Consider the following 25,832-nt stretch of genomic DNA (forward strand, 5'->3'; position numbering starts at 1 on the left):
CTTTCATTAATATCCTGAAATTCCATAATTATGTTGTAGATTACTCACTCCCTTGCTTTGACAGGCTTAGCTGTTAATGTCTGCAAGTTTGGCGTTTCTTCTTCCTCATCTCAGACCACCTTCCCACAGCAAACATGTCTGAGGAGGAAAACACTACTAACTTACATATTTTTTCCCCTGAGGTTTTACTACACCCTCATCTTCTGCAGTGTCACCTACATGGTCCAGTTCTCTCAATCTAATTCCATCTTTACTTAAAAACTCTTTAAATTGGGACTTGATGGTAAAATAAACTTATGGGAAGTGAAATACTATCTAGATAGGAATACTAGCTAGTAATCTACTTAGGGAACAATCTCCTCCATCAAACTGCTGAGTCCCTGGATTGTCAAGTCTGAGATTAAATCCCTCCCACTGTGCCATGCAACAGCAGCAGCATCACTCAGCAGTGATTGCTGCATTGCAACGTGCCTCTGCGGAGCACAAACCTATATGATGGGGACCGGTACATGCCTGAAGAAAGACATCAGGAGGTGTGGGCAAGAGAAAAGAGAAGATAAATGGGTTGAAAGCAAGAGGAAGGAAATGAGGACAAGACTGAGGTGTGAATGAAAAAGAAAGGAAGTTAATGAGGAGAAAGCAAGCAAGAGTGACTGCAAGAGAAACGAAGAGTTCTGCAAGAGCCCTCACCTGGGCTCTTTGAAAAGTATGATTGAATTTCTACAACCTCTGAATGAAACAACAATTTATATGGTTTGTAGTTCTCCTGATACTTCCTATTTTGCAATTAAATAATTTTTGGCTTTTCTGTTAGAACTGAATAACAACAAAATGTATATTTTTTAAAAGTTGTTTGAACACTGGTGCCCTTTTTTTTACTCTTTACCTCCCTTCTCCCCAGCAGAAAAGAAGCAAAATAAACGAACACATGAGTAAAACCTCCTAAACAAAACCCCTTCAAGACTATTGAATCATGCCAATTTTCATTTTGTTTTGAACTGCTTCTTTGAAACAGTGGAACATTTAAAACAATAGGGAAATTATTTACAAACATTTTCATCCAGCTTAAAAATCCTTATGTTTAATTGCCATGCCTTATTGCCTGTTTTCAGGAGAAATTCCTCACTGAGACAGTTTCAGTACCTGTCTGTATTACCCCATGCCAGCCCACAGAGAGATCGGCTAGCATTCCTTCACGCCTTGCACATTGAGCAGTACTGTTGAAGCACTGAAGTGACTTGAAGATCTGAAATCTCACCTCCAATAGTCATTCAGAACTTTAATTTCCTAAATCCTGCTGCCATTCACTGAGACTTGGCCTCCATAACCTCTTTGGAGAAGAGAATAGAAATTATTTTTTTTAAAAAAGTTACCCTTCTTTCCCTAAGTAAGAATTGCAGTGTATTCAATTTTCCTATAGATACATTTTTTCCCCCTGTAGATTGCTTTTGGTTTTTTTTTTTTCTGTGCTATTATTTATGTTGTGGAACTTATTTCCCTTTTGCCCTATCTTTCTTTTCTTGCTCAGTTCTGCAGCAAAGCCACGACCTTGGGACTGGGACCATTAACAATCAATTCTGTGATGGATCTGCCTCTAAAAGGGATGAGATTCAGATAATCAAGCAGGATTCAGATGTTTATCTCCAGGTAAAGCTAGCATTTCTCATAGGGTTTCTGTATTTCTGCCTGTGATCCCTGGGGAATGCGAGTTGTGCAAAAGTACAATGGAGAGAAATTACATAAAATAAGCAATGAAGGGAAACTGTGACCAAACTCCAGGGACCCCTGGAGCCTGGTGCCCAGCACACCACGTCCGTGCTGTCTCAGCCGAACTGGCAGAGGCTCAGCGCTGTGGAACAGCCAAGGCTCTCCGTGAAGTCATGTCCTGGGAATTTGAGCTGTCTTGGTATCTTTTTTTCCCCCACTCCTGGTTGTATTACTAAGTGCTGCCTCCGCATCTCCTCTCCTTAATGGCAACGGTCCTCCCTCACATCTTTGCAGCAACTCTGCTTTAGGGAGAAGCAGATTCTGATCGGTAACCTGTGGGTCTGGGACAGACCCACATCACCCTTCTTGTTCATTCCCTTTTCATTTTTCCTTGCTGTCTAGTGCAGCATCTGGTTACCCTTCAGCCTCCCTGGTCTTTCTCATCTTGTTCTGTTCATCTCTCTGCTGTGCAGATCGGTCTTCTGGCTATCATTTTCCTTCAGTTACACTGTGTTGTTTTTCTCACCTTCTGGTCTAACCATTACTCCCTTTGCCAGCAGCGTTAAGCTCCCATTTTTCTGAGCACTTTGAACTGCAGAAAGGCAAAAAAAAGATTCATGCAGTCTCATATAAGCCTCCTAGCAGGTCTAGCAGGAAGCAATGCTGTAATGACGCACTACGGTGCTGCCCTCCCACTCGAGATGAATATTGGGTGAAGCTGCTCAGTGGCTCTACCAGACAACTCACAGAAATAGTCCTAACCTTCATCAGCTTTCCACTGAAGTTTGTAAGAAACTGGTAAGTTTTTTGACTGTTCCAAAATCACGAGAGCCACTTTTGCTCCCTTTTTAAGAATTATCAGTGGGGCAGGGTATCGTTTATATAATATCCTTTATGTAAGAGAAGTAATGAAAAATGTTTTGGTTGAGAAACACAGAAGACTGGTGAGTGGAGAATCAGGAGATGTAACCAGTCAGGACTGAGGTGTTCTGCAGATCTATGTGTTTGATTATGAAGTGAATCAGATCCATCCAAGCAGGAATTGTTTTTGGTAAGTATGAAGAATGGTGTATAGTGAGGGTATTTTGAAGGGACGACCTTACAACAGCAGAGAAGTGTCAGTACATTTTTAACAAAGTGAAAGTATCCAGTACTAGCAGAGCAATAAAAGGGCTGAGTGGAACTGAAAATGGTAACTATACTTAATTTATGGGCATATAATAAATAATTATATTATATAGAATGTATGTGTATGTTCAATTATTTTTTCATAAGCAAATTACACCAACACAGGCACTGCACACAGTAGCAGTGAGACCCCTCAAGTGGAAAGGTAGAATCAGGATGGGAGAAGTGATTTTCCATTGCTGAAGCTTTTGGTTCTCTGCAGCTCCCAGAGTTGAGGCTGAACAAATCCTCAATAACGCCATGCTGATTTGCAGATGTCATGTACCCCAGTCATATATGCCTTGTGATATTCTTTGGGAAGTCTATGGCTCAAAGGCACATTTCACAGCTCCTTGCTCTCAGTCACTCACACTATAAGCCTGTGACTTCAAAGGGACATCTGAAAGGAAATGTTTGGAGGAAAAAAAAAAAAAAGGAGGGAAAGATTGTCTGCTTGTCCCTTTTTTTTTTTCTGGTCATGATGTAACAGGCTTAAGATTCTTTGGTATAACTGCTTCTCAGTGGGTTATTTTTTTTACTTCTTACTTTACAAAGACCACAAAAAGAAATTGGCGGAGAGGAAGAAAACAGCTGTGCGATCCCAATCCAGATGCTGTCACCTTGGAGCAGCCTTGTCAAAGTGCACAAAGTGCACAAAGAGACTTTCCGTCTCTAAGCAGGCTCCTTGGGTCGAGCTGGAATGATGTCCAAGATAGTGACTCTCAGACTTTTTCATACCCGGACTTTCAGTAGTAGCATACCAAAAAGCATGTACTGCTCCCTGCTGCATATGCAGTCATAAGGTAAGAAAAGTCTCTGAGGGTTGGTGATGCCCTTCCAGGTTATAGGCAACATCACTACAATGATGTTTTCTCTTGTTTCTGAGCACAAATGAGGTTCAGTTCTAAATTCAGTCCATTTCAAGACTTTAAACATGTTATCCATAACATCAATCTCCTCCACACAAATGAAGTCCTGAATGCCTGAATGGTTTTCATAAAGTCTCTGAAGTGGGTTTTTTGGGTTTTTTTGGTGTGGGTTTTTTTTGGGTGGTGGTGGTATAAAACTGTATCTAAAGTAGGATTAAATTCTTTTTTACAATTTTAATGAGTTAATTTGGGATCTTTTTCTTTTAGTCTGTGATATGCGATGCAATCACATTGAATGGCCGAAGCACTTGACACTGAATGGTTAAAATGCAGACACTCTTGTTTGTAGAAAGACATAATGGAGGGATTTACAGTCAGGTTAATATTTAACCTCTTAATCTCTTTAATGTTATGGTTCAAAAATGTCCTTTAAATTTAATTATCTGCTTCTTTACATTTAGTACTTTGCAAATGAGTATTTAAAAATGTCAGTCATCTCTCTTTACAGAGATCTATAATAATTTTGTTTCCACTCTTAATGACACTAGTCAACCTAAGCAATACCACTCAACCCACCATGCCACTGGCAGCATCATTTATTCTTTTCTTAATTGCCTGAAGTTTGCATATCTAGGACCATTTTTTTCAAGGGATAGTGTGCTTTCCCCTTTACCCCACCATATATTAGAAGCATTTCAAATCTTAATAGAGTACGGTTTTGCATCTAAATGAAAAGCTTTTTAGTAACCCAAGTAGTAAAAATCTCAATAACTGATTAGGGATGGGTGGCATTGTCATGAGAAAAGAATTGTTCCAGAAAAAGATCTAAATTATTAATGTTTAGACAAATAGAAAGTAGCTCTCAGGAAGTAACTTTGTGTGGAATCTACATAAGATATAACCTATGTCGATACATTATTTATACTTTCATATCAATTTCTCAAATGTTTGGAAGAGCAGGCAACAATATTTGATTTTTTTTTTTTTTTTCCATGGAGGATATTTTGGGGGTCTGCCATTTTTGGAAACATTTGTCATTCTGACTGGTGCAACAGAAAGATGAAACCAGCATTGGTGTAACTATGTGATAAGGATGGGCGCTGCAGGAATAGATGGCAAGGAAATAATTATCAACACAGCGTCCAATGGTATCCAGCACCCTGCCTCATAATATCAGCTAACACAATCCAGGCTGACCTCTATCGTCAGCTAGGTGGTCTATGGAGAATGACAGCGCTGGATATCTTCCCACTTCTCATACTCCTGCACACACAATAAGATGCCCCATGGGGACCTGGGAACTCTCTGCTGAGACAGAAAGGAACATGGAGAGTGGTAACATCGTTGCTTCATTTCCATCAACCTTCTCGCTTATGCTTTAAGATCTGACACAAGGGATGTCTCAGTTATCCACACAGCCTAGAAACAGGCAAGGGTCAAAAAAATGTAAGGGATGTGGAAAAATACAGGACAATCTCTTACTTACATCTTATCAGAACTGTATTAATTCTTTCTTTCATTATCACCAAGGTAGGTATTGCAAATGCATAATCCACTTAGATCAAACATAGCACATTTGAATTGCATCACCTGTGCAAAGAAGATCAAGCATCCAAAAGATGGCATTCCCAAACAACACAATCATATCTGGTAATAAGACAAATGTCTTTTCTAGCTGCTCCTGCTGGGTCTTGTGATTTACTTAATTCATACCCCATACTTCTGCATAATCTGTTTATAACCAAACATAGTCACACTGTTCGTAGTTATTTTCAACTTAGAGAGATTAAAAGAACTGAACTCTTACACTTTTTCGGGGCAAACCTCTTCTTCCTGCCTTGTAGTCTTCACAGGTGAAGGGGGTTTGTTGCTTTGGACTGGTTTAGTGCTCCAGACAGTGAGAAACTGATGCAATTTACCTTGAACTAAGCAGAGCCAATATGCCTTAAGCTCCTGTGTAAATACACATGGACTTCAAACACAAATAGAAATTTGAGTTTGAGGCATTCTAGCAAATTTGTCGTGAACCTGCTGCACATAGCTTGCGATACCTTCTGTTCTTTCAATACTGGGAAACAGGGTGATGTTTGAGAATGAGTAAACGATCCAATGTATTCTGATGCAAAGACTGTACTGGTATTTGGCTGAGAATAAAGACAACATAGTAAAAAGAGGAAAAGTTCCTAGGTTCCGTAGTTTCTCTTTTGCAATCTTGTGACACACATTGTGCTTCTGTGGTCAGAGAGTGGTTCAATCTACCTGTGTTTGTTACAGTCAGTATAAAAATAAAGCTTATGTAGTAAATTTGGATGGGTGAGCCAAAAGTTTTGATTTTGCAAGGCTCTATACAGGAAGTGACAAAAAGTGTTTGAGATTTTTCTTTTTCTGAACAGGAAGGTCATAAAGTTGTTTTTGAGATTTATAGGCAAACTGACCAAGGTATTAGTATTAGCGATGGGGAATGCCAAGAAATTTAGTGCTTCATTTTAGATAAACAGTTAATAGTTTGGATGCTCATATATTACTTTCTTAAGCCTATGAATTCAAGACTGCTCACAAGAATGTGGCATTTCTTGTTCCTGGACAGCCAAGACACACAGTTTAGGGCTGCTTCTCTTTCATCGCCTTGGAGCCCAGGAAAGGGACTGTGGAAAGTCTCCTGGGAGAAGAGCTAAATGAAAGCTCTCTCTAGCCTCAAAAGAACATCTTGAATAAGAGCTTGCCATGAATAAGCTGTGTTTGTTTCTCCCTACCCAGACAGGTTAAAACCAGTGTTGAGGTTTAAGAAATGTTTCGAATTCTTGTGAGTTGTTTTTTTTTTTTTTTTTTTTTTTTCTAAATGCTTTTGTCAGCTATAAGAGAACCAGCCCACATGATTTTGCCTTGCCAGCCTGAGTGGTTAACACTGTTCTGACTCTGATGGGACTGTTTCTTTCAGAGTGAGAAACTGGTGACACAAGGCAACTAATTACTAGTGAAATTTCCATATTTACAGGAATCCTTTCTGTTTCCCTTGGCAGGGCTGACAGGAGCACTAACAAAGTCCCTGGCAGGCACTCTGCAGTGGCCTCTGTGGCCCAGAAGCCCTCTCCATGATCTCCACCAAAATCGTGTTGAAGTGACATCCATCTCCCCCACCTCCAGCCCAGGCACAACCTCTCATCACCAGCTCAGCCCTTGAGACTGCAACTAGGAAAGTGCCTCACATTGTGTATTTTCCCCCTGTACACTCTGCAACTGGGAGCCTTGGGGAAGGACCTCACTAACCAAATAGGCTTCTGTATCCCATCCATTGAGCTTAAAAGATTGTGTCTCATCCTTCTTGGCATTAACATGGTTTGTTCTTATCTTTGGGGACAGCAGTGGGCTTCTGTTGGCCAATGGATTTCTTTAATACCTGTTAGCTCCTGATACCTTAATTGGAACCAAGCATGGTATGGTGAGCCACTGTACAGTTTCACTGAATTTATGAGTGAGTTTCTGGTGCAGCTGGGCAGTGGTCAGCACAGCAGGGTCCTTACTCTGCCTGAAGTCTCTTGCCTCTACTCTGGTAGAGTATTGATTAGGGAATAATTGTGTTCATAACTGGCAAATCATATCAAAGGTATATGGAGAGATCAGATCTTCTGGTCTCCAAAAGAGCTGTAGATATACTTCTCTCGAAGTAAAAGCTTAATTAACATTCTTTAAAGTATCCATGACTTACCTATTGAGTACTTTTGGCAGATTAGACTTTGTTATTTGTACCATTTCACTTAGATTATTACTAATATGGGGCAACAGTTACTCTCCAAGATTTCCCTATTCACTTGCTATTTTCACTGTGACAAACATATCAGCTAGACAGAAGAGGCAATTTTAATCAGGTACCTGTGAGGAGCTTTCAGTATAACCCCAAACAGCACAGCTAGCTAAGCACCACAGTCCATTGCCTGCTACTTTCAGAATATTCAGAAGATACCTGTGTGCCTTTTTCTCTCGCAGGACACATGTAGGAAGTCTGTGAACAATGAAAATGCATCCCAGTGTCGGATATGTCTGGCATCTGCTCTTTCACACATCAGCAAGGTTCTGTTGTGCATTGTATGTCTGATCCTACTCAGCTCAGCTGACACCATCCTAATTCAGAATTGAGTGTTTCCTTCCTTTTAAGGAAGGGAGTTGAGTGTATTCCTTCCTTCCTTCTTTCCTTCCTCTTGCAACCTGGACCCTGATGCTTTATTCTTAGTGTGTCGTCTTGGCTATATCTCCTCTCTTCATCAGATTTTTAATCAAGGACCTGTTATATCACCAGCAGTGACAGCAACTACTCCAGAAAATACAAAAGGTAGTTGGGGCTAAACGCTATTCAAGCAATTATTTTTCCTGCTTCCTTAAAAGGAACCTGTTCTGCAACAGATAGAAAATCAAGATCCCACAATGCCTGCAAAGCATGATCTCTCTTTCTCTGTGTGTCTATGTATGGAATGCATATTTGTATCTATTATAGTTTTGTTACTTCCTATACTTTTTGTCCTTTACTGATATATTTCTTGATATATTTGTTTTGTATTGCATTTTTTTCCCGTTTACCTGTCTTCTTGCCATGGTGTACACAAGGGTTTTGGGCAGAACTGTGAGTATTAGACAAAGGACAGTAAATCCAATATAATCCAAATTATATGGGCTAATCAACAATAACTGGTGTTTCTGTCAGAAAGTGCACACCTGTTGAATGTGCAGTGTGTCCAATGTCGCTTCCTCTATATTTGTTTTTGAGATTCACAGAATTAATCTGAGCTCACTCTGCAACTAACAGAGCTATCTATTCATGACAAAAAGTCACAGATAATATTTGCTTGTGTTAGATTCACTTCATCTGCTCTGCAAACATGCTACTTTTGTGCAGGTTTATATTCTTAAGAACGAATTAAATATCAGGGTTCTCATGAAAAGAGTAGCCACTGGGAGGATATTACAGAATTTTCATGAAGTGAGCTGTGAATTTCCACGCATCAGCATTGGCAGTGGAAGCCTGACTTGGAGAGCACTGAGAGTAGGGTTCTACTGTATAGGCTACATTACTCATCCAAACTCCAATTTCAGAGTCTGAAATCCCACAGTAAATTGCTCTGAAAAAAAATCAATAGGTCAAAAGCCCTGCATAAGCCAATGGCAAAGCTTCTGTCGCTTTTGGTAGGTTCAGGACTTTTCTGCAAAAAAAGGAAAAAAACAGGATAGGTGTCTGGGGACAAGTCCCAGTTCATTGTTTTGTTGGATCCAGAGTAATATTCATCAGTTCCCTGCTGTAAACTCTCCTGGGATCATGCTTGCTATGCATCACTTAGGAGAAAATTCTCTCTCCAGCACGCCTTTGTAATATTCAGTGTCCAACCAAGAGCTTTCCCCTTCAAAAAGGACACCACTTCCCTTTTCTCCCCTCAGCACAGGGTCTTGCAAAACTACCTGGGGCTGTAACTGTTGGCAGGCAGTTGGCACACATAATTTATTGCAAAATAAATCTACAGAGTGTAACATTGGGTTCAGGATTGGAGCCTAATGGGCTTCTGAGTTTCCCAGAGCTGTAGATGCAGTCTGCTTTGCAGACTTTTTTTCTAGGTGTGTTTACTGGACAGTGCTTCCTGGCTTTTAAGCACCTGCTGCAGTTCACCCAGGACATTCTGTTTATGGCCAAATGGATCTCTATCTATATAACCATTTTAAGTTCATAAAGTAACATGGAATCCTTAACTGATAAAAGCACTTTGTAAATGACAGAGGCTAGCTAAAGCACCGTAACAAAGAGCATAGTAATAGTATTATGAACAGACACGATAAGCAGCAGAACAACTAAGGAATAAAATCCCATCTTTGTCATTCAGGAAATGTGGATAACAGACATTCCTTTACAAAATGGAAATTAAAACTGTGGAAATAGCTGCAGTTAGAAGAGGTGATGGGATGGGGTGGGATGGGATGGAGGAGGTCCTGGCAAAGACGAGGTCATCATACTGCAAACAGCAGGAGGGGAAAGAAATTATATGACTGCCATGGGCAAGAATTTCTCTGAATAAAACAAAATAAATCTAAATTATCACCATTTTTACTCAGGTCTTGTCATTGAGTGAATAAGACAGAAAAAAAAATATATAAACATCAGCAAAACAAATTGAACGCCCACACGTTCACCTTCCCATCTCCTAAAAAAGAAAAACAATGATGTTCCCTGTAGTAGAAACATTAGTACTAGATTCAGGCTTTTCTTTAGCTCCTTTATGCCACTCCTGTGGTGTAAGGTAATGGAAAAGCTTCCAGGCAACTGAATATTTTACCCCTGCTGGAAAATCTCTGGGTGGCTTAGACCCAACATTTAAAAACACTTAGAAATGTGAATAACTTCAAGATACCACAGGTGGCCACATCTAATGGTTTAACACAAAGGGCACTAATTAAAGTCATCTCTGTGTAAAAGGAAAGGCAAAAGGCAATGCTGTGTATATATTTCCCTCTCCAAAAAAATCAATGGAGACTACAGGAAATTTCTAAGAGAGCTGCTGGACGGAAGATTAGTTCTTTCAGTTCAGTCACTGAACCCATACAGAGTGGCAGAAGTAGTGCAGCATTCCCAGGGACAACTGCACTCTGCCTGCAAGACTGGGGGGTAAGAATCACCACTGGTGGAAATGTGGTGTTTCCTCCTTCAACTCAAGTTGCTTTCTGCCCTGATTCTCCTAAGTGTTACCACTGTGGTGGTGGCTGTCATCCAATGGGCAGCGGCTTTGAATACCTCCTCGTTTCACATCAGCCACGAGACAGGAGGTATGTCCAGGGAGAGCTGTGTCCAACAGACAAGAAATATCTGTAATCTAGCAAAGATTTCTATTAAAAAATGCTTTTGTCTGGTGACTGACGAATCTTGGAAAGTAGTCTGAGAGCAAACCATCGGTCTGAGATCAGCAATAGAGGACATACTGTTTAATAACCTCAAGTACGTGGCCTGTGTGGGGAGGTTGAGGGAAATGGACTTGTTTAGCCTGAAGGAGAGATGGCTTTGGGGTTACCTGATAGCAGCCTGCCAATACCTACAGGGAAGCTACTGAGAAGATGGAACCACTCTTTTTATAGCGGTGTGCGGTGGGTGGATGAGAGAAAACATGCATAAGGTTTTGATAGGATTTAAGGAAAAATTCTTTCATCATGAGGACAGCAAAGCGGTGGACCAGGTTGCCCAGAGATCTTGTGCAGGCTCCATCCTTGGAGCTTTTAAAGACACAAGAGGTAAAACCTTCAGCAAACAGGTCTGAGCTCCACACTGACCCTGCTTTGAGCAGGACATTGGAGTAGAGACCTCCTGAGGCTCCTTCCACCTGAACTATTCTGGTGCTTCTGTGGTTATGTGATTCTAGCACATGCCATGAAATTCGTAGGTGCTATGGACCAGAGAAGCAGGAGCACATATCACTTTATTATGGAGCCAGATATTATAAAAGCAACTCATATGATTGTGCAGAAAGCAGTCTGGGAGTCTGGCAAAAGCACACTGGAGAGAAACAGGAATCAGCATAATGCAGATCCTTGGCTTCTTACTCAGAGGTGACACAAATCAAGGCTCCCACAGCATCTGGTCTGCACTAGAATTACTTGCCCCAGGGTTTGCCCATGGGGAGTCACCAGTCTGTAGCCTGCAATGCAGGTTGTCTCCTTCAGAAGCTGAAGATAAGATATTGCCCCAGAGAATCAGAAATAGATCCCCCTGCCCTGACTTCCACAGCTCTGCCCTGTTGTTGATCACCAGTTACCCTTTTCAACCAGTCTGAAGGAAAGGGACCCCAAGGATGGATGGAAGGGCCTGTAGAGAGCAGCTTAAGGAGCATGGATCAGACTCTTCCAGTTCTGCCCCACTTCCAGAGTTTTCCTGGTGCAAGGCAAAATGTGAGCAAGGCATCTATGATGGGAGCAAAGCTGTATGCTGGTGAAACTCAACCACAAGTGACTGCTCAGGTACATACCTCAGCTCATATCAAAGGCCTTTAAGCACAGGTGAATCAGGTCCCATGTTTGCCCTTAGCCCTTATTTCTTTCTTTACCCTACCACAAGTTACATATCTGTTGTATTGAAGGACATGAGAAGATCCCAAGCTCTGTATTGTCTTCCAAACCAGTGCTAGCTTATGCATAAGTAGTAAAAATAACTGTTTTAGCAGACCCTAGCAGACACACAGAATACTAGTGAACAGGATCACACAGAGGTAAGCCTTTCCATCTCTATTACACAATGTGTATCTTTTCCCTCCCCTCCAAATTTTTTTTACCAGCAACAATGATAGCTGTCCATCTCTGGTCCCAAGCATGCATGCCTTGAAGGACCAGCTGTTTCCTCTCTGAGTATAATAGCCTTGACATGAATGCAGTCTGCAATGATGATTCGGCTTCGATTCATTTTCCAGTGCAAAGGCTCAACACAGAAGCATCAAGTAGATTAACCACATACAGTTCCACCACAAAGGCTTGCAGGAAAGTAGCCAGGCTCATTGTATTATCATTTCAGCTGTTAACATGGTGGTCCTGATTTTCATCCATCATTGAAGAGGATTAGGGTATACAGATTCACTCCATTTGAAGAATAGTCCAAAAATGATACTGATCTTCAGTGAATAGTTACCTCCATAATTAGTCCAGCTCTGATTACAACCCAGCAAAATCAGCATTCTCATTTTTGTCCTAATAGCATCAGAAAAATACTTTGCAAAACACTTGAGTATGAAAGAACTGGGAGGATGTGTCAGGGCAGAACCATTACACTAGACGTGATGATGATACTGCACACAGTAACACATAGCTTTGAAGGAACAAAGGTTTTGCAGTAAAAGCAATGACTTAGATTGAACTTGTCTGGAATCAGTGTCTGTCCCTGAAAGATGTGGGCACAGCCATCACCCCTGACACCAAAAGCACCTCAGGCACCCAAATCCTATTGGTTATGGAAATCTGTTTCTCCATTTGAGTCTCCTGTGTGCATTTTATTTTTCTCCTGCTCCAAGTTTATCTTGCAATTCAGACCTGAAAGATCTATAGGACATGCATGATATCTCACTCACATTTGAGCAATGCCAGGCACAACAGGTCTTCAAGACCCTAGAGCTAGTATATAACTACACAGCTTGCCACCGTTCAAGGTACAGGAGGAAGTTGGAGGTTTGTTCACCTTTTCTCATTTGTTTGTTTTCAGGCAGGACATCCAGTTTGAATAGGCAGAGACTGAGTTTATTTTTAGCTCTATGCTTCCCTGTTGTTACACAGAGCCTGTGCTTGCTGGGAACTGGTGGGATTTTGGGGCGCATTGCTGACAGCAGGTATTTCCGTGTACACACAAAGAGCTTTTGCTGAGAGAGGGCTAGAACAATGCTCAAAGATAAAGGAGAAAGCCGGGTCTGAGAAAGGAGTAAAGGAAGATAACAGGATTCATTTTATGCAGTGGAGCTGAGCTAAAACCTGGATCAAAGCCTTGAAATGATACCATGAAGTTGGCGTGAGCCTGGCAGAACTGGCCCAAGTAAGTGCTAAATAATAAGTGATTCATGCTTATCATTCCCCTTCTCTTTCATCTTTATGTGCTGAAGGTAAGCAAGCCCTTATTCCATATTGCTATGTTCAGTGAAACAGTAAATAAGCAAGTGTTGAGCTCCAGCTGTAATAACAAGAACAGGCAAGAGCCTGACAGGTTTGCAGTATTTTCCCTAAAAACAGCAAGAAAAAACAAGAACCCCACCACTCCAAATGCTATCACTTTCTTTATATATTAAACTACTCTGGAAGCAGATAATCTCTTCAATCCTTATATATTATTGCCTTACCTACCTTGAAATGGGAGCCATTGGCACTTTGATAAATGGACTGTAAAGCTGCTGATATTCACCGTAGCTTCTTTAACACCCCTGTACCCTCAGCCAATATGCAGCTTTGCAACGTCTGCAGCAATTTAATTCCCAGTGAATCACTGCAAGGGGAATTCAGCCTCCTGTAGAGAGGGACATGGTGGGGTGGCGTCTCTTTCCTCCCTCGTTAGGAAGAAATTTGGGCAGTGCTACAAAGTGTTTGATCAATTCACTGGAAGATGGACCCCTGGCAAGTCCTAGTTTTAAAGATAAATTTCCATCATGTCCCAGAGCCATATTCTAGCATCTCTTAGCTTTTCTATGGTGTCTAGCCTGCTTAGGCATTTTTGTAAGCCACATTAAATGACTATATACATCTTTAGATACATAAATAACTCAATAATACCTGGTCCTAAACCTGATAATAATCCTAGTCCATCAACAGGATAGTTTGTGAGCAGCATCTCATTTCAGACTACCCCATAGCATCTGTATAGTATCTGTAAAAGCACAACATGGAAGCATTCTCCAGTCAAAAAGTACAGGGGAATATCAGAAGGAAGATTCTAGGAGAAAAAAACCACAAGCATCTGACCGGAAAATATCCTCCTTTCTCTAATTGGGTTGTAAGTAAGGACTTATACGACATAACAGTGTTGTTAAAGTGTGTAAAGTTTCTTTTGAGTGTTTTAATTCATCTTTAAACCACGGGTCTAGTGCCAAATATTAGCATTCAGATTTTTCTGAATACTGCAAAGAGATTACTTCTGTGTATTTGCAGAAGTGGGCTATCAAGGTTTCATTTTGAGGAGCCATTTGAATATTATTGTAATGACAAAGGCTTGCAAGCCCAGAGAAGATTTTTCTCCCTGATGACAGCACATCTCAGGCACTGTTTTAGGAGGTCAGCTCATGACGCATCCAGAAGACACTTTACCTCATTACTTTATGCAGGCCTTTACAATACAGTTTTCATGAGTGCTCCATAAAATAGCTTTAATGAAAACAAGGATTTTAATTTTTTTTCCTGTTATTGCATATTCGCTGGTAATTGTGCATGGTGTACAGGTGTTTAAAACACAGTTTCTTCTTAAAGACTTTCCATTGCACTTTCAGCCCTTGTCAAAATTGCTAACATGCTTTTAGCTTAATCATATATTTCACTAAAGAGTTTTGAAATTGTCTGAGATGTTCATATGAAGAGGAAAAAGGAAAAGTACTGAGGCAATGGGTGGATATTGTACAAATGTTACCAATTTGAATGTTATAGTTAACATTATAATATTACATTACAGTTAAGACATTATAATGTGTCACTATTCCAGTCCTAAAGAAAGGTAAAGATTGCTGCTTCCAGAAGAGCTGCATCCTTCCCAAGGCAGAAAGCAACCCTGAAAGATGGTCTCTCATCAGCCACATTGTGAGTCATGTCGTACACTCCCCTGCATCAGAGTGGACTTACAGGCTTAACACCTATAAAAATCACTGTTACTATTTGCTACAGGGTCTTGGATTTACCAGATCTCATTTATTTTGAGAAAATTATCTCTCTCATAGGGTAGCTACTGTGGAAAAATGGACTCTCTACAATTTGCATTGGTGACTTTCCTACAGCATCATGTGCTCATCTTTCCTGTTTTGCCTCTGTACTTTTTATTGTCTATTTTATCACTGAATTATTTGCTCATAAGTCATATTTGTTTGTGGTCTGGTATATACTGGAATCTATTTCTTACCTGTATTTTGGCAAAGTATCCCTGCATTGCCTTTCTGACAAAATTAAGTCTTTTGCTGTTATGGACAGTGCATGTGTCAAACAGCAGTTGGTGATCAAAGAGTGTTGTGAAAGATGGAGCCAGTAACATGACGGAAGGATTGTGAGGAATGATTGTGCCTCCATAGGGCAGAGAGAATTTGGGATGATTAATTGCCAGATTTGAAACTGCAGCAAGGAGCTTGAATTGTTCAGATAGGGGGAGCACAGGTATGGTACAGAGGTAAACAGCAGCAATCTTAGGATGACAATGATCATAGGGATATGCTAGACAGTAGAACAAAAGTGGGAACATAGTAGAAGACAGAGAAATAAAAGAAGAAAAAACAGGAGGCCAAAGAAAGGTACAGTAAACCAGAGCTGAAAGCTAGAACAGGACTTTGTGATACACAGAGAGAAGGAAGTAGGAAAGAAAATTCAGAGTGAGACACAGATATAGCCTACATTTTTAAAGTGTGTTACTGGTTTATAACTAGTGTGTACATCAGACAGGGGTTGCTTTTATTTCTGATTATAGGAAGGCTGGTAGATGATAGTTGCACAGATGAACAAATTCTTAATTCCCTCCCTTCAAAAAATTTAAAAAAAAAATAAAAATCCCAAACCCTTACCTTGTGTTATTATTATCAAGATTACATTGTCTACATATGGCCTGACATCTTTTAGTCTTAAGTAAGTAGGAATTGGTGTTGGGAGAGCACCTGGTATTCATGCAACAAAACCTTAGCTCTATACCTAGTATGATGCATGCAAGACCTAAATTTTCATCATTACTTATTCATGTTTGCTGTCCTTTAGAAAAGAGATTGGAAAGCATAATACACAACATAGAAGGAGAAGATCAGAAATATCTCGAGGAATTTCTAATTTTCTTGATCAATTATAATATGTTTTGACAGCACTGGCTTGGTTGGTTTTAGCATGGATACCAGCTAGACTGTGTCATCTTGACCACCTCTCTTTTGCTTTAAAAGATCTGTCAGTGAATTGAGTTACAGAAGAACTCCCCTGAATGACTATATATTCTGACTCATTAATTCATCCATTTCCATAACTGGTCCTCTGATGCCATTTGAAATAAAACTGCTGAAAATATTCCAAACACATGTTTCCCTAAAGATTGGTTGATGCACACCGCAGTGTGTTCCATCGTTTGTATCCACTAAGTTGTGCACGGTGTGTCTCTGTTCTGTGGTTTGCCATCCTCCCTGTAGATTAGCAAAGATAAGTTATTGAGGTTTTGATGACTCCACAGGGCTGCTTTCGAAGTGTTTTTTTTTTTTTCATGGTCATTCTTTCTACTCAGAGAAAATATCCTTCCTTCTGGAAGAAACTTCTGAAACACATTCTGCCTGATATTTGATTTTCCTGTAAATCTTTACCTCGAATTTTGTAGACATTCAGGAAATGAAAGTGCCAGTTCTGAGACCTGAAGAGGTGTGGTGCTTAGAAGCTGTTTAAGAAATGTCTTGTGAAATCATTAGCGTTCTTTGGTTTCAGAGCAAGCCCCCTACATTTGGCTGCTCCTTCTGCAAACACTTGTGCAAACTTTTTGAAGAGCTCTCTGAGTCCGGAAAAAGACTCAAGCAGCAAGTGCTCCAGTCTGTCACTTCTAAGTGCTCAATGCTGTGTCTCTAGTTCCAGTCCTCCACCATTAGTGGTGCCTCAGTGAGCTAAGGCAGCTTTTTTGCAAAATGATACTTGTGTCCCCAATTTGTTGAGCTCTCAGATCATACCAGCCCTATTCAAATGCTCTTTCCACCTGTTACTGAAACAAGTAAACTGAGGCACCAGATATCTGAAGGAATCTATCACCTGTAACCCCTCAGTTATCTGCAAGCACATGGCAGCAGCATTCAGCGGGGCAAGTGGTGTTCTCTGATCACTGACCCACTCCCTTAGATCTTTGGCATGTCAACTGACAGATGCCTAGTAGAAAACTACTTGGTTATTTCCTCCTTCCTCCTCTTCTGGCCTTTCTGGTATTGTGTGAGCAGGGTCTCTACCATGCCTTGCTCTTCTGCTGGTTCTCAGCAGTCTGCCAGACTCTGCTGGGAGTCTACCAGCTGAGATTCCTCAACAATTTCTTTGTCTAGCATTCACATTCTCTGCTACTTGATATGTCAGAAGGACTGGAAACAGGTTGCCTCGTTGAAGTGCTCTTTACCCTGAACAGTCTATGACTACCACAGATCCTATTCTTCCTATGCTTATTCACTTATTTGGTATATTTTCAGGGTCTCAAGAGTTGCTCCATATGATCATCACTTAGTTTTACATATTCTAAAAATATTTGATTGTTGTCCAGAAAACTTGTTAAACTCATGGTCTAAAACCTCCTTTATGACACTTAGACTATTTCATTCCTTAACAACATCATAACTACTTGAAATATCACTTTAAAGTATACCTTAAATGGGGAAGCTCACAGCTTTAAAGAAAGTTACAGTTATCAGATTCCTTGCAAGAAATTATACATTATGGCAACTCATTTGAAACCTGTAAAAGAAGTCAAAGCATAGGGGCTCAAAGTAGTAGTTTTTTATTTTATTTTGTTTCATGGCATATCTGATAATATTCAAAAGGAACCTGAGCAGCTCTCTGCTAAGAATGTTCTAGTTAATAGTAACACTGGTTCTTCAATCTCACAAATAAACACACTTCTCTGGTTTTCTGAACTCCCTTTTGTTTGAGTGGCCAAAATTGTGTACTGAATAGCTGTTATTTAGTATTCATATTCCTTCTTGACAATAGAACACCCAAGATTGTGAACAAAGATTTGCCTGAAAAGAAGCAGCTGAACTGCCTTCATTCAGGTACTTTTTTAGCAGCTTCATGTGACTGTTACACAGATTGCCCTGTTTTGATTATCGGGACCCAGTGTAACAGCAATTTTAGAAGGAACAGAAGCTGCATCGGAAACCCAGTGAGGAAAAGGGAAAAGATGCAAGGCTGGGTCCCCGGTGACAACGGTTTCTGTTTTCATGGCAATACTGAAGATAATACGCTGTGCACCAGAATGGGCAAGGTACAAGACACCACAACAGAGATTTTCAGTCATTCTAGTCCAAATTTTTTCAGTGTGGTGGACTTCAGGGTCAACAGGAAAGAATCCTTTCTGGATTGTCCAAGGAAATTGTGATGTGTTATTACTGTTAATGGCATGCATTGGTTTGTGAGACATTTCCAGGATAAAACTGGAAACAGATTGAAATGGAATAATGTCCAGTAGGAGTTCTGATCTTTGAAGAGCAGCTGACAAGCATCTAAGACTTCTGAACTCTGGCCTGATCTGGTTAGGTCACCTAGTTCTGTTGACTTGCTTTTCTTTTTTGTCAGAACTGTATACAAAAATTACTTTCAAATCTATCTGAAAATAGAGAGGAACATACAGGGAAGGATATTGCAAGTGAGATGTGTGATGTATGTCAGCTTAGAGGAGATTTCATCTGTGCTGGCAAGCAGGGCTGAGCCTGCTACCTTCGTGCTTCAAAGTCACTTCTGCATTGATTGTAATGATGATGATAACAACCTTTACTGACATTTTCAGCCTCATGAAGGGTGAGAACTAAGCAGTTCCCTTTTCTGAAATTTCATGAGCCTACTCAGGATTATCCACTCCAGGATTATGCAACTAAGTTGTAGGAAGTAAAGAAATAGAGAGTGAGAAAATATGAAAGTCAAAGAGGAGCTAAATTAGGAGAAAGTCCTTGCCCATGGATAAGAATAAAAGACACGCAGGTGGAATGGTATCATGGCAGAGGTATAATGGCCTTGCTGTGCCACCATGCAGTTCAACCTGGCTGCTAGTGATGGTTATTGGTTTATTGGTTAATTACTGTAGAACAAAAGAAGGATAGAGAAGAGAGTTTTCATACCTATAACAGTTGATGTTTAATTGCGGTAGCTAAGTTAGCAGCCTCATCTTCAGCTCTGCAATGAATGCAGAGAGGTTCTTTCACACTCTTCAGAGCTCTGAATTAGCCTCCTGAAGTCTTTCTCTCTGCTCTCTCTTAGGCTCCTAACCCAAGCACCTCAGCTGGGTGCCTGGGGATGTGGAGCATGAATCTCCACCATGCCAAAGAGTGAACTATACCATTTAGTCTCTGTTCCCCAGTGTAATCCTAGGGAGCGCTTCAATCTTTCATCTTTGTCTCATCTCCCCTCCATGACTTATTCTGCAATCTCATCTAGAGAAAAATGACAGTCAATCAAGTATATTATAAATACCTTGAAATGAGTGGAGTAAACAGCATGGCAATAAAGTTGACCAGCCAGCCTCTCTCGTGCGATGCTTTTTATTATGTTCAGCTGCAAGTGTCATTTCCCTAATGCTGCCCATTCATCTTCTGCTGGGTTACAAGTCAAATCTGCATGCACTCAAGCTCTCTTGGGGTGAAGAGACACAGCAGTGGCCAGCTCATGGCAAATAAACTGTGTCATAAAACTGCAAGGGTTCCCCATAATTTATTCTCCTGACTTTTTGTTTTGTTGCTATAGAGTAGATGACTGCAACTGGACGTTCCTCAAACGCATTGCTTTGGCATGTAAGGCGGGTATGCATCATTTATTTGAGATGCTGGAGAAATAGAAGAGGAAATCACGGTGGGGAATAAAAGCTATGGTATAGTCTAAGCTGTGTGCAGTGGTAACATAGTTGAGGGTAGGTACAGGAAAACAGAGTTTACCTACTACTAAAGTGAGGAGGGTAAATTTGCTGGGACTCCGCTAGAGTGGCAACATTCACCTGGGATGAAAAAGGGTGTATTTATTTGTTTTGTAAGGGGAGGGAGAACAAAGAAATGAGAAAAATTCAAGTACTTTGCTGTAGGAGACAATAGTGGAAATTTCTATGAAAGCAGTTACTCAGTTTCCCACCCTGAGTCAAACTGAGGCAAAAGGTCAGTGAATGCAGTGATGGCAGCCCTGATAGTGGTTCAGTATCTATTCCAGTCAGCAACAAAGTGACTTTGCCCTCTTTAATCTTTTGACATGAAGAAAGAGTGTCTTGATTTTTAGTACTTAATGAAACTAAAGTGTGCCCAGCTCTAGAAAGGTCAATAAACCTTTCTGGTTAATATATGTCAGAAACCCAAATCAAACCATCTAGCTAATCTCAAATCCTAAAGCAGATAGTTCTACAACTCCACAATATTTACATCTTCTAATCCTGACAATACAGCAGGCAGAGACATTTTGCTCTTTACTATATATGAAGCTTTCCTGCTCCTTTCTTTTCTTTCATTGAGTCATGAAAAATTCCTGCTAGAAAAGATCCAAGCACAACTTACATTCCTCTTTTCATACCCTGGTTCAGTTATGGTTTCATTACCTCAAAAGTTAGCTTAAATGCTCCTTGTTGACAAACAGCTAAGTGAGTAACTGAATAAATAAGCAATTTAACTACAAGAGGAAGAAAAACTTTGTTTCAGCATTTACCACAAAATATTCTAAGCATTTCTTTCCAAGCTGCATAATGGCTACACTGAGTTAAGCTTCTTCTCTCTGAACATTTCACATCAAAATGTCTTTCACCTCTTCTGCCTCTACCAAGGTTTATTTAGTTGACCTACTGAGAGATCAGAGACTGTCACTGTCTACCTTGGAGAAAAAAAGGAGGGGATGCAGTGATCACATGAAAGGCACTCTGTGTCAGACAAAGGTTAAACTGGACTCTCATTTTGCCCCATCCCTCCCGAACAGGGGAACTTTAGAGAAATTGGAAACTCCACAGATACAAATCTGGTACAAGGACATGGATTTTCATGTACTGTACGTGTAGCTGCAGAGCTCACTGCCACAAGAGAGGTTTGTGATCAAGGACTCATCAGCAGTTAAAAAGGACTGAACATATGTGCTTATAACAAGTGTATGTAAAATGTTGATAATACAAGGTTGCACGGTGCAGGGAGAGGTGGCATGCCGGTCTTTTAATGCACCTGTGACTGGATTTCAGGTTAGGTCAATTTCTGAGCAGTCTGACTTACACAGATTTTTTTTATTTTTTTTTCCCTAGTAACAGGTATTTATCCTGGTATTTGTTTAGGAGCTTCTGATATCTCTGATAATATTATATGAAGTGCTATCAGACACTAGCAGAGGGAGGATTAAAAACTCACTGGGCAAGTCCTGTGTTCCTATGGTCCAACACTGGCTACCACAGGGCGTGCTGAGATCACCCCTGGCCGTGCACATCTTTCAGCCTTCATTAGGCCATTAGATCCCCAAAGATATCATTCTCTTGAAAAAATGTACTGCCCCTCTGCACCGTTGTGTGCTCTAGGGCTCTCAGTTTAGTCCTACTCTGAGCATGAGACAGGAAGGCTCGGAGGGGATAACATATTGGGTTTTGTATCTGAAAGTACTTACACTGACATAATTTCAATTATTAATAGTGGTGAAAGGATGTGTCCAATCTATAATTTGAGGTAATGTTTGGCAACTTGAGCAATATGAATCATGAATAATTCATTAACTGAATAATGTTTTTAATTAGTTAGAATTAATTTTAAGATGTCCTCTGTTGTTTTGTTGTGTAATTTAAGGTCACTAGCATTATTTTTAAGTAGTTATAATTACATTGAGACTTATATGCAATTCCCACCAAATACAAACATATTGCTTGCTTTAGTTCAAACTAGGTTTATACTTAGGGAAAAGTCTTTGGGAATGCTGGAGAGTCTTAAAGGTGAAGCTTGTGGTATCTCCCCAGTTGTATATGAAATACTATTCCCATGCTACTAGTAGGTCTGAGAGCCATGATACTGAGATAACAGAGCCTGTAAAGGGCGTTTAGTGATACATCTGTCTGCTTGATGTTTCAGATCCTCTTTGGCTGTAAATAGGTAGAGTTGCATTGAAGCTAGTAGAGTCTGATGATATGGATTTGAGCAGGGCTCCATTCCCTAGTCAGCAGGTTTCCAGGCTGCCTACCACTCCGCAAGGCGCCGCTATATTCAAATTAATTGCAATTCTTTTTGGTTACTCCATCAAAAAAATCTCAAAGATTACGTGGCCCCAGGACACGGTCCCATTATGTTTTGTCGGCCCAAAATGGAGGGGCTCAGGCAGAGTAGTGCATCTTGTCAGACATCTGAGCAGGGCACCTTTTTCTGCACTGACTTAGGTTCCATTTTTTCTTCCAGTATAACTGAATAAGTAGCTGAGAAAATCCCGTCTCTTCTGCACAGTCCTATAGCTTGCATTTTAATTGTACATGCACTCTCTGTCTCTGGAGACAGTCATCCTCACATTCCATCACCAGAGGAATGAAGACAAAACTCCAGCTTCCTCAGAGAGCACTAAGACATCTTTAACTGCATAATAATTGATGTTTTTATGGAGTTCCAGATCATTTACTGATATTGAACACTTCAGTGGCTTAATCCTTCCTCACAAAATGTGGAGACAAATAATAGCTTGATAGACTTCATCAATCATGAAAGGCAGACAGAGCAGGCAAGCCAGCATGAAAATATTTTAATTATACTTTGTCAGAAGTATATCACAGGAGATAAAAGCACTCTTCCTTCACCACTTTTATTTGGGGAATTTATCCAAGTCTAAATTTATTTATTATTAAAAATTGCACCTGGGTCCAAAGACTGGACTTCCAGAAACTAAGAAGAAAGAGAAACAAGATAGAAAGAAGTATAAGAATGAAGAGTGGCAGAACACCACAGACCTTGAGGAGAACAATTCCTTGCTTGAGGTCAGGAAAAGAAAAATTTCATAGAAAACAGTAACTATTACGGAAAAGAGGATAGGACAAATCTCATGCTTCATTAATTCTTTGCTTCATGCAAATTTAATATGAGACAGTACCGCACAGTACCTCTGGACACATATCAGCGGGGTTAATTCACTGCAGCAAAACTTTCCATTGGTTGATGTTCTCCAGACTAGTAGGTGCTTTCCAGGCATTTCTCCCTAGCTTCCCCAAACTATATTTATAAAGGATAAGTATCTAGAAATGCAAATGAATGGCACCTGGGATTGATAACGAACATAGAAAACTGGCTTTCTGATCAAAGAAAAAAGTTATGTCATAAATTAAATACATTTCTGGAGCTGAATCCAAGCTTACTAAAGTCAGAGGCATTTTCTCTGCTGTGTTTCAATAGTTTTGGGATTGAGGCCTTGTAAACTTGTGTAAGATAAAATAGACCGTATTGTAAAATAGGATTGTTGATCATTAAACTGCTCAACTACTGCTTCTGTGGATCTATTTTTTAATATATTTATTTTTACATTTTTTATTATATTATTTTTATGTTGTATGAACCAGCACTTGATAACAGTTATTAAAATTATTTTGTCTCCATTGCAAATCTAGCATTGCTTCTATGTGTGAGTGCTGATTTGTTACTGGTGGCTTATCTTCTAACAGCATGGTAGGAGATGTGCCAGAGAATCACCAATAACACACTGGGGTAAACCACATAAACAATTCCATTTTATTTGTCAGTTAGTGTTATAGACTGCAGAGTTCTCTCACTGCTGAGGAGGATTGTATTGAAGGAATAAAGATGAGAAGTATTTAGCTGGCCTTTGGTGAATACTGGAAAAGGTCAATAGCTTGTCTACCACCTTGGTTGCCACTGAATGTCTCAGAACAAAAATTAAAGAAAGGATTTCCAAAAAGTGCCTAGAATTTGCTTTATTCTGTTTACCACTTAAAGTCAATAACAAAGTACTCTTGACATTTATAGTCGTGGGGTCATAGCAGGACAGGGGCTTGAAATTTTTCCCATCCTAAAAGCTCTACACATAGTTTACTGGCAATGGGATCAAGGCCCAGGTATCCAGCCATGTACCTCGTTCAGCAGCAATAATGTGCCTTCTGTAATCAACCAATTTCCAAAACATAGGAATGGATACCCCATGTAATTCATACAAACACAATCTTTTTTTTAAATCTTGCCAAGCTTTTATTGTCAGTAAAATTTCCCTGCAGTGAGCAGCTCCAATTTAATTAAATGTTGCATGAAACTGTATTTCTTTTCCCTTGTTGTGCATTTGCTGCTTATTAATGCATCCTGTATTATTGAACCCAAGGTAAACAGACATCTCTATTTGGCCTTCTCTATGCAATTCATTTGTTTTATAACTCTATCATGATTAATATAACTCTTTTCTTTTCAGAGTAAACTCTCGTAGCCTCTTCAATTCCTTCTTATACTGATGTGTTCCCTTAGTGCCTTTAGACTTTCCCATTTCTGTCTTTTCTGTCTTAAACACAAGACAACCAAAACCAAAGACAGAAGGGCTGAATCCACTGTGGATGAAACACTTCACATTCCATTTTATTCTCTTCCTTCTTCATCAGTGTTTTGTTTCTGATTAATTAGAGGTCCTTAATTGTTATTTTCTTTCCCTAGGAAGGTTACTTTGATTTCAAAGCCTGTCGGTGTACATGGGCAGTCTCAGGTGTGTCCGTATTTACCACCTTGGCATGTAATGTAATTCTTTAGGAGTGCCTTGCAACCTACCTATTCTATTTTGGCTAACCTACCCACTGCCATCAGCTGATTTTGCCAACTCAACTTCTTTAGGTTGTTAATAACTGTAACTTAACTAATTAAGAGCAACTAATCCAGGTAGCAGTTAATTTATCTGTCTGACCTTATACTGAGGTTTGATGTTATATTGTTTCTGTAGGCTTACTATCTGTTTGTGAAAGTTTTTTTCCTTGAGAGTGTGGGCTCTGAGGAGAGCTGAAGGATGGAGGTGAAGAGTCTTTGCTTACACAGTACATAAACCAAGTCTTAATACGACTTGAGGGTATTAAGGTACTTCAAAGCCTGAATGCTATAAACCCACACATTGGTCTGAATAGCTTCTCAGTCACACAAATGTGGAAAATTAAATTGTCTTCCTGTAGGAAATATTAATAATTTGTTTTCAACCCACATTGATGAAATTTTGACATCTCAATTATTTTCACATAAAAGAAAGTGGAAAGCAATCTCAATTTGGAAATATTGGACTGCAAATTGTTTACTCTCTTGATCAAAGAGAAGATTTTTAATCTCTAAAGGTTGATGTGTTTGATATTCAAAAATATCTACAATAATTCTGACAACTGGAAATATCAGTGCTGGGTTTTGGGTTTTTTTTAGATTAAAAAAGAGGTTTGTTTGAAGTATTCTACTTGAAATATCCTATAACTATTATTACAGGAAAAAGAGCCTGGGGAGGGGGGGTTGGTGGTTTTTTTTTTTTTTTGGTTGGTTGTTGTTATTATTATTATTACTTGTTTCTTTGATAGTCTAAATTTTTAAGGAAAAGATTAAGTAAATTTTTTTTAGAATTCTCTCTTCTCTCCTACTCTATTTATTTTCTAGCAGAAAAAAAAAAAAAAGAAGGATCATCTTTGAGAGGACTCTCACTTGGCTTGCTGAAGGTATAGAGAACATCCATGCAAGCACATCCATGCAAGCACTCTTCCTGCATTGTGCC

General features: G+C 39.9%; 1 protein-coding gene and 1 long non-coding RNA gene across 5 annotated transcripts in view; one reads left to right on the plus strand and one right to left on the minus strand.

The window, feature by feature from the left end:
- Positions 1-25,832, minus strand: part of CHRM2 (cholinergic receptor muscarinic 2) — a 108,182-nt gene that overhangs the window by 19,157 nt on the left and 63,193 nt on the right. The window lies entirely within an intron of this gene.
- LOC142602262 (uncharacterized) lies at positions 13,018-24,823 on the plus strand. Its single transcript, XR_012835933.1, has 2 exons — positions 13,018-13,275; positions 24,752-24,823. It is a non-coding gene; the product is annotated as an uncharacterized LOC142602262 (long non-coding RNA).

Source organism: Balearica regulorum, chromosome 1 (assembly GCF_011004875.1).
Source record: "Balearica regulorum gibbericeps isolate bBalReg1 chromosome 1, bBalReg1.pri, whole genome shotgun sequence".
Lineage (NCBI taxonomy): Eukaryota > Metazoa > Chordata > Aves > Gruiformes > Gruidae > Balearica > Balearica regulorum.